The following is a 10,867-nucleotide window of genomic DNA, read 5'->3' on the forward strand; positions in this document are numbered from 1 at the left end:
GAGAACTACTCACCTCCAATGGTCTGGGACTTCACCCCTGAACAATTACAGGACCCTGATAAAGTGGTAGAATATTTGAAGGGAAAATGCTGTGGCTATTCTAGAGAGGCACAACTCACCGCGCTGTGCTGGGCCCTGGCCAGTATCTACCAGGCACTGCTCAGAATTATGCAGCACCCTCAAGGGGAAGAGATGGAAACCAGACCTGCGGCGGCCCCTGCGGCTGCTGCAGCCCCTGCGGCGGCCCCTGCGGCGGCCCCTGCGGCTGCTGCAGCCCCTGCGGCGGCCCCTGCGGCGGCCCCTGCGGCGGCCCCTGCGGCTGCTGCAGCCCCTGCGGCGGCCCCTGCGGCGGCCCCTGCGGCTGCTGCAGCCCCTGCGGCGGCCCCTGCGGCTACTGCAATCCTTGCGACAGACACTGCGGCTACTGCAATCCTTGCGACAGACACTGCGGCTACTGCAACCCCCGTGGTAGCCACTGCCACTGAACCAGGGAACCAACCCATGCCAGTATCAGTTGCCCCCATACAGAAGAAGAAGTACACAAAGAAATCAGTTCGCTTAGTAAGAGATGATGATGAACCAGGGCCATCACGAGAGCAGGAGGAAGAGGCAGAACCAGAGATAATTACTCGATCCCTATCCTTGAGTGAGCTGCGGGATATGCGAAAAGATTTTAGCCGACTTTCAGGCGAGCACATTGTCACCTGGCTGCTCCGGTGCTGGGATAATGGGGCCAGTAGCCTGGAATTAGAGGGTAGGGAGGCCAGGCAGCTGGGATCCCTGTCTAGGGAAGGCGGCATTGACAAGGCGATCGGGAAAAAGACCCAAGCCCTCAGCCTCTGGAAACGACTCCTATTAGGCGTGAGGGAGAGGTACCCCTTCAGCGAGGATGTTGTATGTCAGCCAAGCAAGTGGACTACCATGGAAAGAGGTATCCAGTACCTGAGAGAATTAGCCGTGCGGGAGATGATTTATTATGACTTGGACAATGCAGACTTACCCACAGACCCTGATGAGGTGCGATGCACAAGGCCCATGTGGCGGAAGTTTGTACGGAGCGCACCATCGTCATATGCCAACTCCCTGGCAGTAATGGAATGGAAAGGTGAAGAGGGACCAACGGTGGATGAGGTAGCTGGCCGGCTCCGGCGATATGAAGAAAGTCTCTCTTCCCCCCTTGTCTCAGCTGTGGAGAAACTGTCGCGGAAGGTCCAGCAACTTGAAGAGAATATGTCCTACTCCCCACCTGCACGGGCCAGCATCTCGGCTATTAGAAGCAGGCATTTCCCCACTCAAGAGAGAGAGTACAGAGGGTACACACCACGAGGCACCCTGTGGTTCTACCTGCGGGACCACGGAGAGGACATGAGGAAGTGGGACGGACAACCTACTTCGATCCTGCGGACACGGGTACAGGAGTTGCAAGGAAGGACAACCACAAAAGGGGATCCCTCCAGGAAAAGTGCCGCCCCAGTTTCCAGTGGGCCGTTCCCCAGACAAAGCAGAAGGCTTGATCTTGCTTCTGATCCTCTTGAAGGAACTTCCAAGTCATTTATGCAAGAAGTGAGTAATGGATACTATGACCAGTATTAGGGGGGCCCTGCCTCCGGCCAGGTGGAGGAAAGGGATAACCGGGTTTATTGGACGGTGTGGATTCGATGGCCTGGCACATCAGACCCACAGGAGTATAAGGCTCTAGTGGACACGGGTGCGCAGTGTACTTTAATACCATCAAGCTATAGAGGGGCAGAACCCATTTGTATTTCTGGGGTGACAGGGGGATCCCAAGAGTTGACTGTACTGGAGGCAGAAGTGAGCCTAACTGGGAATGAGTGGCAAAAGCATCCCATTGTGACTGGCCCAGAGGCTCCATGCATCCTTGGTATAGATTACCTCAGGAGAGGGTATTTTAAGGACCCAAAAGGGTACCGCTGGGCCTTTGGCATAGCTGCTTTGGAGACAGAGGAAGTTAAACAGTTGTCTGCCTTGCCTGGTCTCTCAGAGGATTCTTCTGTTGTGGGGTTGTTGAGGGTCAAAGAACAACAGGTGCCGATTGCTACCACAACGGTGCATCGGCGGCAGTATCGCACTAACCGAGACTCTCTGATTCCCATCCATGAGCTGATTCGTCAACTAGAGGTTCAAGGAGTGATCAGCAAGACTCGCTCACCCTTTAACAGTCCCATATGGCCGGTGCGAAAATCTAATGGAGAGTGGAGGCTAACTGTAGACTATCGTGGTCTGAATGAAGTCACGCCACCGCTGAGTGCTGCTGTGCCGGACATGCTAGAACTCCAGTACGAACTGGAGTCCAAGGCAGCCAAGTGGTATGCCACGATTGATATAGCGAATGCATTTTTCTCAATCCCTTTGGCAGCAGAGTGCAGGCCACAGTTTGCTTTCACTTGGAGGGGCATCCAATACACCTGGAATCGACTGCCCCAGGGGTGGAAACACAGCCCCACCATTTGCCATGGACTGATCCAGACTGCACTGGAACAGGGTGAAGCTCCAGAACATCTGCAGTACATTGATGACATCATTGTATGGGGAAACACAGCAGAAGAAGTTTTTGAGAAAGGGAGTAAAATAGTCCAAATCCTTCTGAACGCTGGTTTTGCTATAAAGCGAAGTAAGGTCAAGGGACCTGCGCAGGAGATCCAGTTTTTAGGAATAAAATGGCAAGATGGACGCCGTCAGATTCCAATGGATGTGATCAACAAAATAGCAGCTATGTCTCCACCAACTAGTAAAAAGGAAACACAGGCTTTCTTAGGTATTGTGGGTTTTTGGAGAATGCATATCCCAGATTACAGTCAAATTGTAAGCCCTCTGTATCAAGTAACCCGGAAGAAGAATGATTTTAAATGGGGTCCTGAGCAACGACAAGCTTTTGAACAAATCAAACAGGAAATAGTCCATGCAGTGGCCCTGGGGCCAGTCCGGGCAGGACAAGATGTTAAAAATGTGCTCTACACCGCAGCCGGGGAGAACGGCCCTACCTGGAGCCTCTGGCAGAAAGCACCAGGGGAGACTCGAGGTCGACCCCTAGGGTTTTGGAGTCGTGGATACAGAGGATCCGAAGCCCGCTACACTCCAACAGAAAAAGAGATATTGGCAGCATATGAAGGGGTTCGAGCTGCTTTGGAAGTGGTTGGTACAGAAGCACAGCTCCTCTTAGCACCTCGACTGCCGGTGCTGGGTTGGATGTTCAAAGAAAGGGTCCCCACCACACATCATGCAACCGATGCTACATGGAGTAAGTGGATTGCACTGATCACGCAGCGAACTCGAATGGGAAACCCCAGTCGCCCGGGAATTCTGGAAGTGATCATGGACTGGCCAGAAGGCAAGGATTTCGGAATGTCACCAGAGGAGGAGGTGACGCGTGCAGAAGAGGCCCCACCATATAATAAACTGCCAGAAAATGAGAAGAAATATGCCCTGTTCACTGATGGGTCCTGCCGTATTGTGGGAAAGCATCGAAAGTGGAAGGCTGCTGTGTGGAGTCCTACACGACGGGTTGCAGAAGCCAGTGAGGGACAGGGTGAATCGAGCCAGTTTGCAGAGGTGAAGGCTATTCAGCTGGCTTTGGACATTGCTGAGCGAGAAAAATGGCCAGTACTTTATCTCTACACTGACTCATGGATGGTGGCAAATGCTCTGTGGGGATGGTTACAGCAGTGGAAGCAGGGCAACTGGCAGCGCAGAGGCAAACCCATCTGGGCTGCTGACCTATGGCAAGATATTGCTGCCCGGATAGAGAATCTGGTTGTGAAAGTACGCCATGTAGATGCCCACGTACCAAAGAATCGGGCCACGGAGGAACATCAGAACAACCAGCAGGTGGATCGGGCCGCTAGGATTGAAGTGGCTCAGGTGGATCTGGACTGGCAACATAAGGGTGAACTATTCATAGCTCGGTGGGCCCATGACTCCTCAGGCCATCAAGGGAGAGATGCGACATATAGATGGGCTCGTGACCGAGGGGTGGACTTGACCATGGACACTATTGCACAGGTCATCCATGAATGTGAGACATGCGCTGCGATCAAACAAGCCAAGCGTTTGAAGCCTCTTTGGTATGGAGGGCGATGGCTGAAATACAAATATGGGGAGGCCTGGCAGATTGATTATATCACGCTGCCACAAACCCGTCAAGGCAAGCGCTATGTGCTCACAATGGTGGAAGCAACCACTGGATGGCTGGAAACATACCCTGTGCCCCATGCCACTGCCCGGAACACTATCCTGGGCCTTGAAAAGCAAGTCCTGTGGCGACATGGTACCCCAGAGAGAATTGAGTCGGACAATGGGACTCATTTCCGAAACAGCCTCATAGACACCTGGGCCAAAGAGCATGGTATCGAGTGGGTGTATCACATCCCCTATCACGCCCCAGCCTCTGGGAAGATAGAACGATACAATGGACTGTTAAAAACTACACTGAGAGCAATGGGTGGTGGGACTTTCAAACACTGGGATACGCATTTAGCAAAAGCTACCTGGCTAGTTAACACCAGGGGATCTAACAATCGGGCTGGCCCTGCCCAATCAAAACTTCCACGTACTGTAGAAGGGGATAAAGTCCCCGTAGTGCACATGAAGAATATGCTAGGGAAGACAGTCTGGGTTAGTCCTGCCTCAGGCAAAGGCAAACCCATCCGTGGGATTGCTTTTGCCCAAGGACCTGGGTGCACTTGGTGGGTGATGCGGAAGGATGGGGAAGTCCGATGTGTACCTCATGGAGATCTGATTTTGGGCGAGAATAGCCAATGAATCAGATTGTGTGCTGTTATAGCAGTTTCCTCAAGATCTACATCTTCAGCCTACAGACTGCGTGCATGAGCCACACCAGGTGCACCAGTCACAAGCTCCGAAAAATACAGCATGCAACAGACCAGCACCACCCAGCATCTCACCTGCCCTGAGAGACTGTTCTAACAGATGGAGCCCAAAGCCGTGGATTAAAAGAACTCAACGGACACTTTGGAGGGATGACCCATAAACTAAGGGTATTATATGTGTGTATATATATATATATAACAGGGGAAAGTGGTGGCAATTCATTGGAACCTGCTGGGCATGGCATAGATGGTATGGAATAAGGGGTGGATAATGTCCTGGTTCCGGTGGGGATAGGGTTAACTTTTCCTGGTATTCCATGCCATGTGAGCCACGCCCACCCTGAGCTGCCGGGGGAGGGGGCAGGAAGTTGCTGCTTAAAAGCGGGCTGGGGCGGCCCGGGTCCGGCCGGCGAGCTGCGAGCGGCGGGGGGAGCGGCGGTTCCGTAATCGCGTTTGTATATTCCCCTATCCGTGTTGTTGTTGTTGTTGTTTGCCTGTTCCCTTTGCTGTTCTGTTAAACTGCCTTTGTCTCAACCCAAGAGTCTTGCCTTTTCTTACGGTTCTTCCTGTGTTTGGAAGGCACGAGCGAGCGACACGTGGTTCTTTGTTGCCATCTGAGGCTAAACCACGGCAGTAGTTTAAAAAGAAGGAAAAATGGGAACAGGAGAAATAATCGCATTGTAATGCAGCAAACTGACAGATGCTGAAGAGCACGTGCCTGGGATTTCTCTTGCACCACTGGAGATGGGAGGGTGTATGAATCCTAATGGAGGATCTGGAAATGCTTTGGGAGTATTCCCTTAAAAGGTCTGATAATTCTCTTTTGTATAGGATTTGCAGTACTTTCATACGTGGCTCTGAAAAATGTACATTAAATGTACATTCCTCTTTGAAGAAGTAGAGAAGTGTTATCCCCATTTCAAAGATGACGACACTGAGACACAGAGAGGTTATGTGATTTGTCCAAGAATCTTTCAATACTCCCAGGTGTAAAGCCCAAGTATCCCGACTTCCAGACTTTTTTTTTTCTCAAAGCACTATAAAGGATTCTTTCAAAGATCGCTTGTTAATAACAAAATGCCTGGTACTTACAGCTCCCCACAGCCAAAACCACCAGCACCAGCAGAAACTGAGCCTGAGGACTCATAATAATGGTTGTTTCACAAATGCTTTCCAAAAAAACAAAAAAGAATGGGCAGAGCCTCTGGAAATTTATTATATATAGTAGCTGGCAAGCATCTGCCTGAGGAGGAGTTTGAGTGAAAGGAGTTCTGTTGAAGTTTTAATTAATGTCGTATGAGGGGGACCTTCTTGAGCAACCGAGCAATGCTGAAGGGAGAACAGAAATGTAGAGATCCCAGCGTCAAAGCACCGTTAATTGAATCTGTTCAAAAATCATCCAGGTCCTGGCACCCGTTTCCTTTTGGAGCTCGTCAGATCTATTTAGAAGCTTCTGAAGATGCAGTTTTTGGGCAGAAATGCATCTCATCGGAGGAGAAGTAGAGGATTTCAGTTACGAAATGAAAGTGGTAAGACAGATATATAAGGAGACAGAAAGCCTGAACCTCCTCCTTTCTGCCACAGAGATGAATTACAAATAACCAGGTAGAATTAGTGGGGTCTTTCAGTAGGAAACCCGTGTGATGGGCGAGTCACAGTTAAGGCAGGAGTCAGGGTGATGACTCATTCCTTAACTATACAAAATGGATAATCATGGCTGGAAGACTTAGGATCAAACACCATCAGAAAAAACAGTGGGAATTCATTTGCTTCTAGACTTGCCAGGGTCAGAATCAGCACAGGCATGTCCATAAACTAGAGGAAAAAATTGGTATCATGGGATACAGCTCTATCTGAGGCAGATGGATAGGTTTGCATGGCTCAGTCTCCTTCTCTATGTTCTTTTCTATGCGTGTTCACAATAAAAAGATCTTGAGATGCACACAGAGTGAGGCAGCAATAATGCCGAGAAGGGAGAGGCATCTGGGAAACTACTAAGTTTCAGGCGGAAGGATATATGAGCAGGAATCTCCCCTCTGACAACCAGCAGAGAACAGCAGCGTGACGGCCGACAGCCAGTTGCTGTCTGTCTTAGTTACCCCAGTCACTCCTGGCACTGCTGACAGCACCGACTACCGTCTCCACTAGCAACATGGAGAGTTTTTGACACCCAGCATATGCGGAGACACCTAAGTTTAAGTGTCTTAATCTGGAGCTGCTTCCCAGACTACTCACATGTTTTGTGGTGCGTCACGGTGCCACATGCCTTCATAAAAAGCAATGTTGCGTTGTTAATGGTATGAGCGGATGGATTTGCTTTTATACTTCGTACAGGCTTCTGTGCCAAATTCTCTTGTACTTTTTTATTGAGCCCCTTCTCGAAAAATAAAAATGCAAGGTTGAAGCATTGTAGTAGAAAAAAAGCACGTGTAGCCATCTGGGAATGCATCAGCCAGAAAAATATAATCTCTGCTACCACCAAGTACTTGTTGTCACATCTAAACAAAGATGACTGATGTGAATGTCTTCAAAAGCATCATGACAAATTTCCCGTGTTGAGTCACCTTAGTAGCTGGCATTTCTACCTTCAGGTTATTAACTAATACCCACATTTCATTCCGAGCATGTTCTCGGGGCTGTTTGCACGGGAAGACTGATGGAATAGTTCCCCTATGGACTCCTGTTCTTGATGTCTTTTATTTCAAGATAATTAGTGTGCCTCAGCATGGACTATTTGACATTTATTCAATAGTAGGACGGGCACAGAAAGAGCTGTGGCAGAACAGCTTGTTTTCTAGCAGCTATGCGGATCTGTTTCCACAAGCAGACAGGCTATTAAGGAAGATAAACAAGAGTAACCGTTAGGAAATAATGAAAATGCTCTGAAGAATGACTACTGATAAAGCAGAGAGGAGAATGAGCTGGGAAGCGTCTCCCCAAATGCAGGGCAGTGCACAGCTACAGCACCCTGGGGACAAGCAGGCACAGAGATATCGGGAGCAAACTCTTAGGCGTCAGCTCAGCTGTGTCACATACTGTGCCCAGGGTGAGAAAATGGGGCCACTCCTTCCCTCCTCCCTATCTTATACCCCAGTCAAAGAAAGTAAGAAGAAAATTTAAGCTACCCCTTGCCCTGCGAGATATGAGCTCTGGGAATAGGCTGAAGATGGGTTCTTTGATGTCTCTGTACACCTTCACTTAGCTGCTAGTGAGATTCAACTTCCCCAAAAGGCTGGTTGGTAGATTTTGGGGAAAAATAACCCATAACAGAGTTGATAAGTGACAGCAAGAAACAGAAATTCTGAAAAAGACCCACTACAGTCGTGAGAGGGGGGTTCATCTACAGAACATCTTCAGCCTGGAGAAGAGAAGGCTCCGTGGAGACCTCAGAGCACCTTCCAGTCCCTCAAGGGGCTCCAGGAAAGCTGGGGAGGGACTCTGGATGAGGGAGGGGAGCCATGGGACGAGGGGGAAGGGGTTTCCACTGCAAGAGGGGAGACTGAGCTGAGATCTCGGGCAGAAATTCTTGGCTGTGAGGGTGGTGAGGCACTGTACCACGTTGCCCAGAGAAGCTGTGGCTGCCCCATCCCTGGAGGGGTTCAAGGCCAGGTTGGAGGGGGCTTGCAGCAACCTGTGCTGGTGGCAGGTGTCCCTGCCCAGGGCAGGGGCTTGGAACTGGGTGATCTTTAAGGTCTCTTCCAACCCAAACCATTCTGTGATTCTAACAGAGCTTGCAAATGGCTGAGCAGCAATGACAGGTGATGAGGTCTGTGAATGCATCGACCTCATATCGCGGTGTGGGCACCGCATTTCCAAAATCATCTCTTCCCATGCAATTCCCTGTCTGAGTCAGCAGGTGACAGTTGGACACCACGCTTGCCTGGCAGCCCTGGAGCTGCACGCCGCCAGCCTGGGCGATGGAACTCTGCTGCTCTTGCTGGGCATAGTGGGAGAGCTACATTTCTTCTCAGCTTGTGCAAACCCAGGCTTCTGCTGCTCTTCCCTGCCAGCTTCCACCACCCACCGTCTCCTCCTTGCTGCCAGCACAAGTGTTTGTGCCGCCATACTGCAAATTGGGTCAGGAGAACCTATTTAGGTTAAACCAAACTTTTTCCTGGGCTAATTTTAGTCTGGATCAATCCCTTCCAAACCAGCTCGAAACCCTGTCACACTGCTGCTGGGGAACAGCAGGATGGTGGCACTGCTGTACCTGACTATGCCAGTTAAAGTGTCCATGGAGTGGTGGCATGAATCATAGAATCGATTAGGTTGGAAAGGACCTTTAAAATCATCGAGTCCAACTGTTAACCCAGCACTGACAAGTTACCACTACCCCATGTCCCTCAGCACCACGTCTGCCCGGCTTTTAAATCCCTCCAGGGATGGCGACTCCACCACTGCCCTGGGCAGCCTCTTCCAATGCTTGACAACCCTTTCGGTGTAAAAAGTTTCCCTAATATCCATCCTAAACCTCCCCTGGGGCAAGTTGAGGCCATTTCCTCTTGTCCCATCGCCTCTTCCCTGGGAGAAGAGCCCGACCCCCCCTGGCTACCCCTTCCTTTCAGGGAGTTGCAGAGAGCGAGAAGGTCTCCCCTCAGCCTCCTTTTCTCCAGGCTGAACATCCCCAGCTCCCTCAGCCGCTCCTCACCAGACTTGTGCTCCAGACCCCTCACCACCTCCGGTGCCCTTCTCTGGACACGCTCCAGCACCTCCAGGTCTTTTTTTGTGGTGAGGGGCCCAAAACTGGACACAGCACTCGAGGTGGGGCCTCACCAGTGCCCAGTACAGGGGGACAGTCCCTGCCCCAGTCCTGCTGGCCACACTAGTGCTGATACAGGCCAGGATGCTGTTGGCCTTCTTGGCCACCTGGGCACACTGCTGGCTCATATTCAGCTGGCTCTTGACCAACACCCCCAGGTCCTTTTCTGCCAGGCAGCTCTCCAGCCACTCTGCCCCCAGCCTGTAGTGTTCATGGGGTCGGGGTGACCCAAGTGCAGGACGCGGCACTTGGCCTTGTTGAACCTCAGACTGTTGCTGCTTCACAGCAGCTTCCGCTCATGCAAACCGTGTCTGAGATGGGCCTACTCCCCTTCATCCCCACTGCATAGCACACTGGCACTTCTGAAATTTTCTGCTGAGGTGCCTTAAAGAGCTGAGCAAGCTGAAAAATAACCAATTATAAACAAATATCTGGTTTTTGGATGGGCAGGTTTGTGTGATCCCAGAAGAAACTCTGCTCTTGCACAGCTCCCACAGGCACAGAGCCTCAAAGAAGAAGCACAAATCCAGGCTGGGTGGAGAATGGCTGGAGAGCAGCTCTGCTGGAAAGGGCTTGGGGGTGCTGGGATGAGAAAAGCTGGCTATGGGTCAGCAATGTGCACTGGCAGCCCAGAAACCGCCCCACAGCCTGGGCTGCATCCCCAGCAGCGTGGGCAGCAGGGCGAGGGGGGGATTCTGCCCCTCTGCTCCACTCGGGGGAGACCCCCCTGCAGTGCTGCCTCCAGCTCTGGGGCCTCAGCACAGGAGAGACACGGAGCTGTTGGAGCGGGGCCAGAGGAGGCCCCGGAGATGCTGGGAGGGCTGGAGCCCCTCTGCTGGGAGGACGGGCTGAGAGAGCTGGGGGGGTTCAGCCTGGAGAAGAGAAGGCTCCACGGAGACCTTGGAGCCCCTTCCAGTCCCTCAAGGGTCTCCAGGAAAGCTGGGGAGGGACTCTGGATGAGGGAGGGGAGCCATGGGACGAGGGGGAAGGGTTTTACACTGCAGGAGGGGAGAATTGGGTTAGATCTGAGGAAGAAATTCTTGGCTGTGAGGGCGGTGAGCCCCTGGGCCAGGTTGCTCAGAGAAGCTGTGGCTGCCCCATCCCTGGAGGGGTTCAAGGCCAGGTTGGCCGGGGCTTGGAGCAAGCTGGGCTGGTGGGAGGTGTCCCTGCCCAGGGCAGGGGGTTGGAACTGGATGGTCTTTAAGGTCTCTTCCAACCCAACCCATTCTGTGATTTCATGATTCCATAAGAACTGCTGGCT

The sequence above is a fragment of the Rissa tridactyla genome, chromosome 1 (assembly GCF_028500815.1).
Source record: "Rissa tridactyla isolate bRisTri1 chromosome 1, bRisTri1.patW.cur.20221130, whole genome shotgun sequence".
NCBI lineage: Eukaryota > Metazoa > Chordata > Aves > Charadriiformes > Laridae > Rissa > Rissa tridactyla.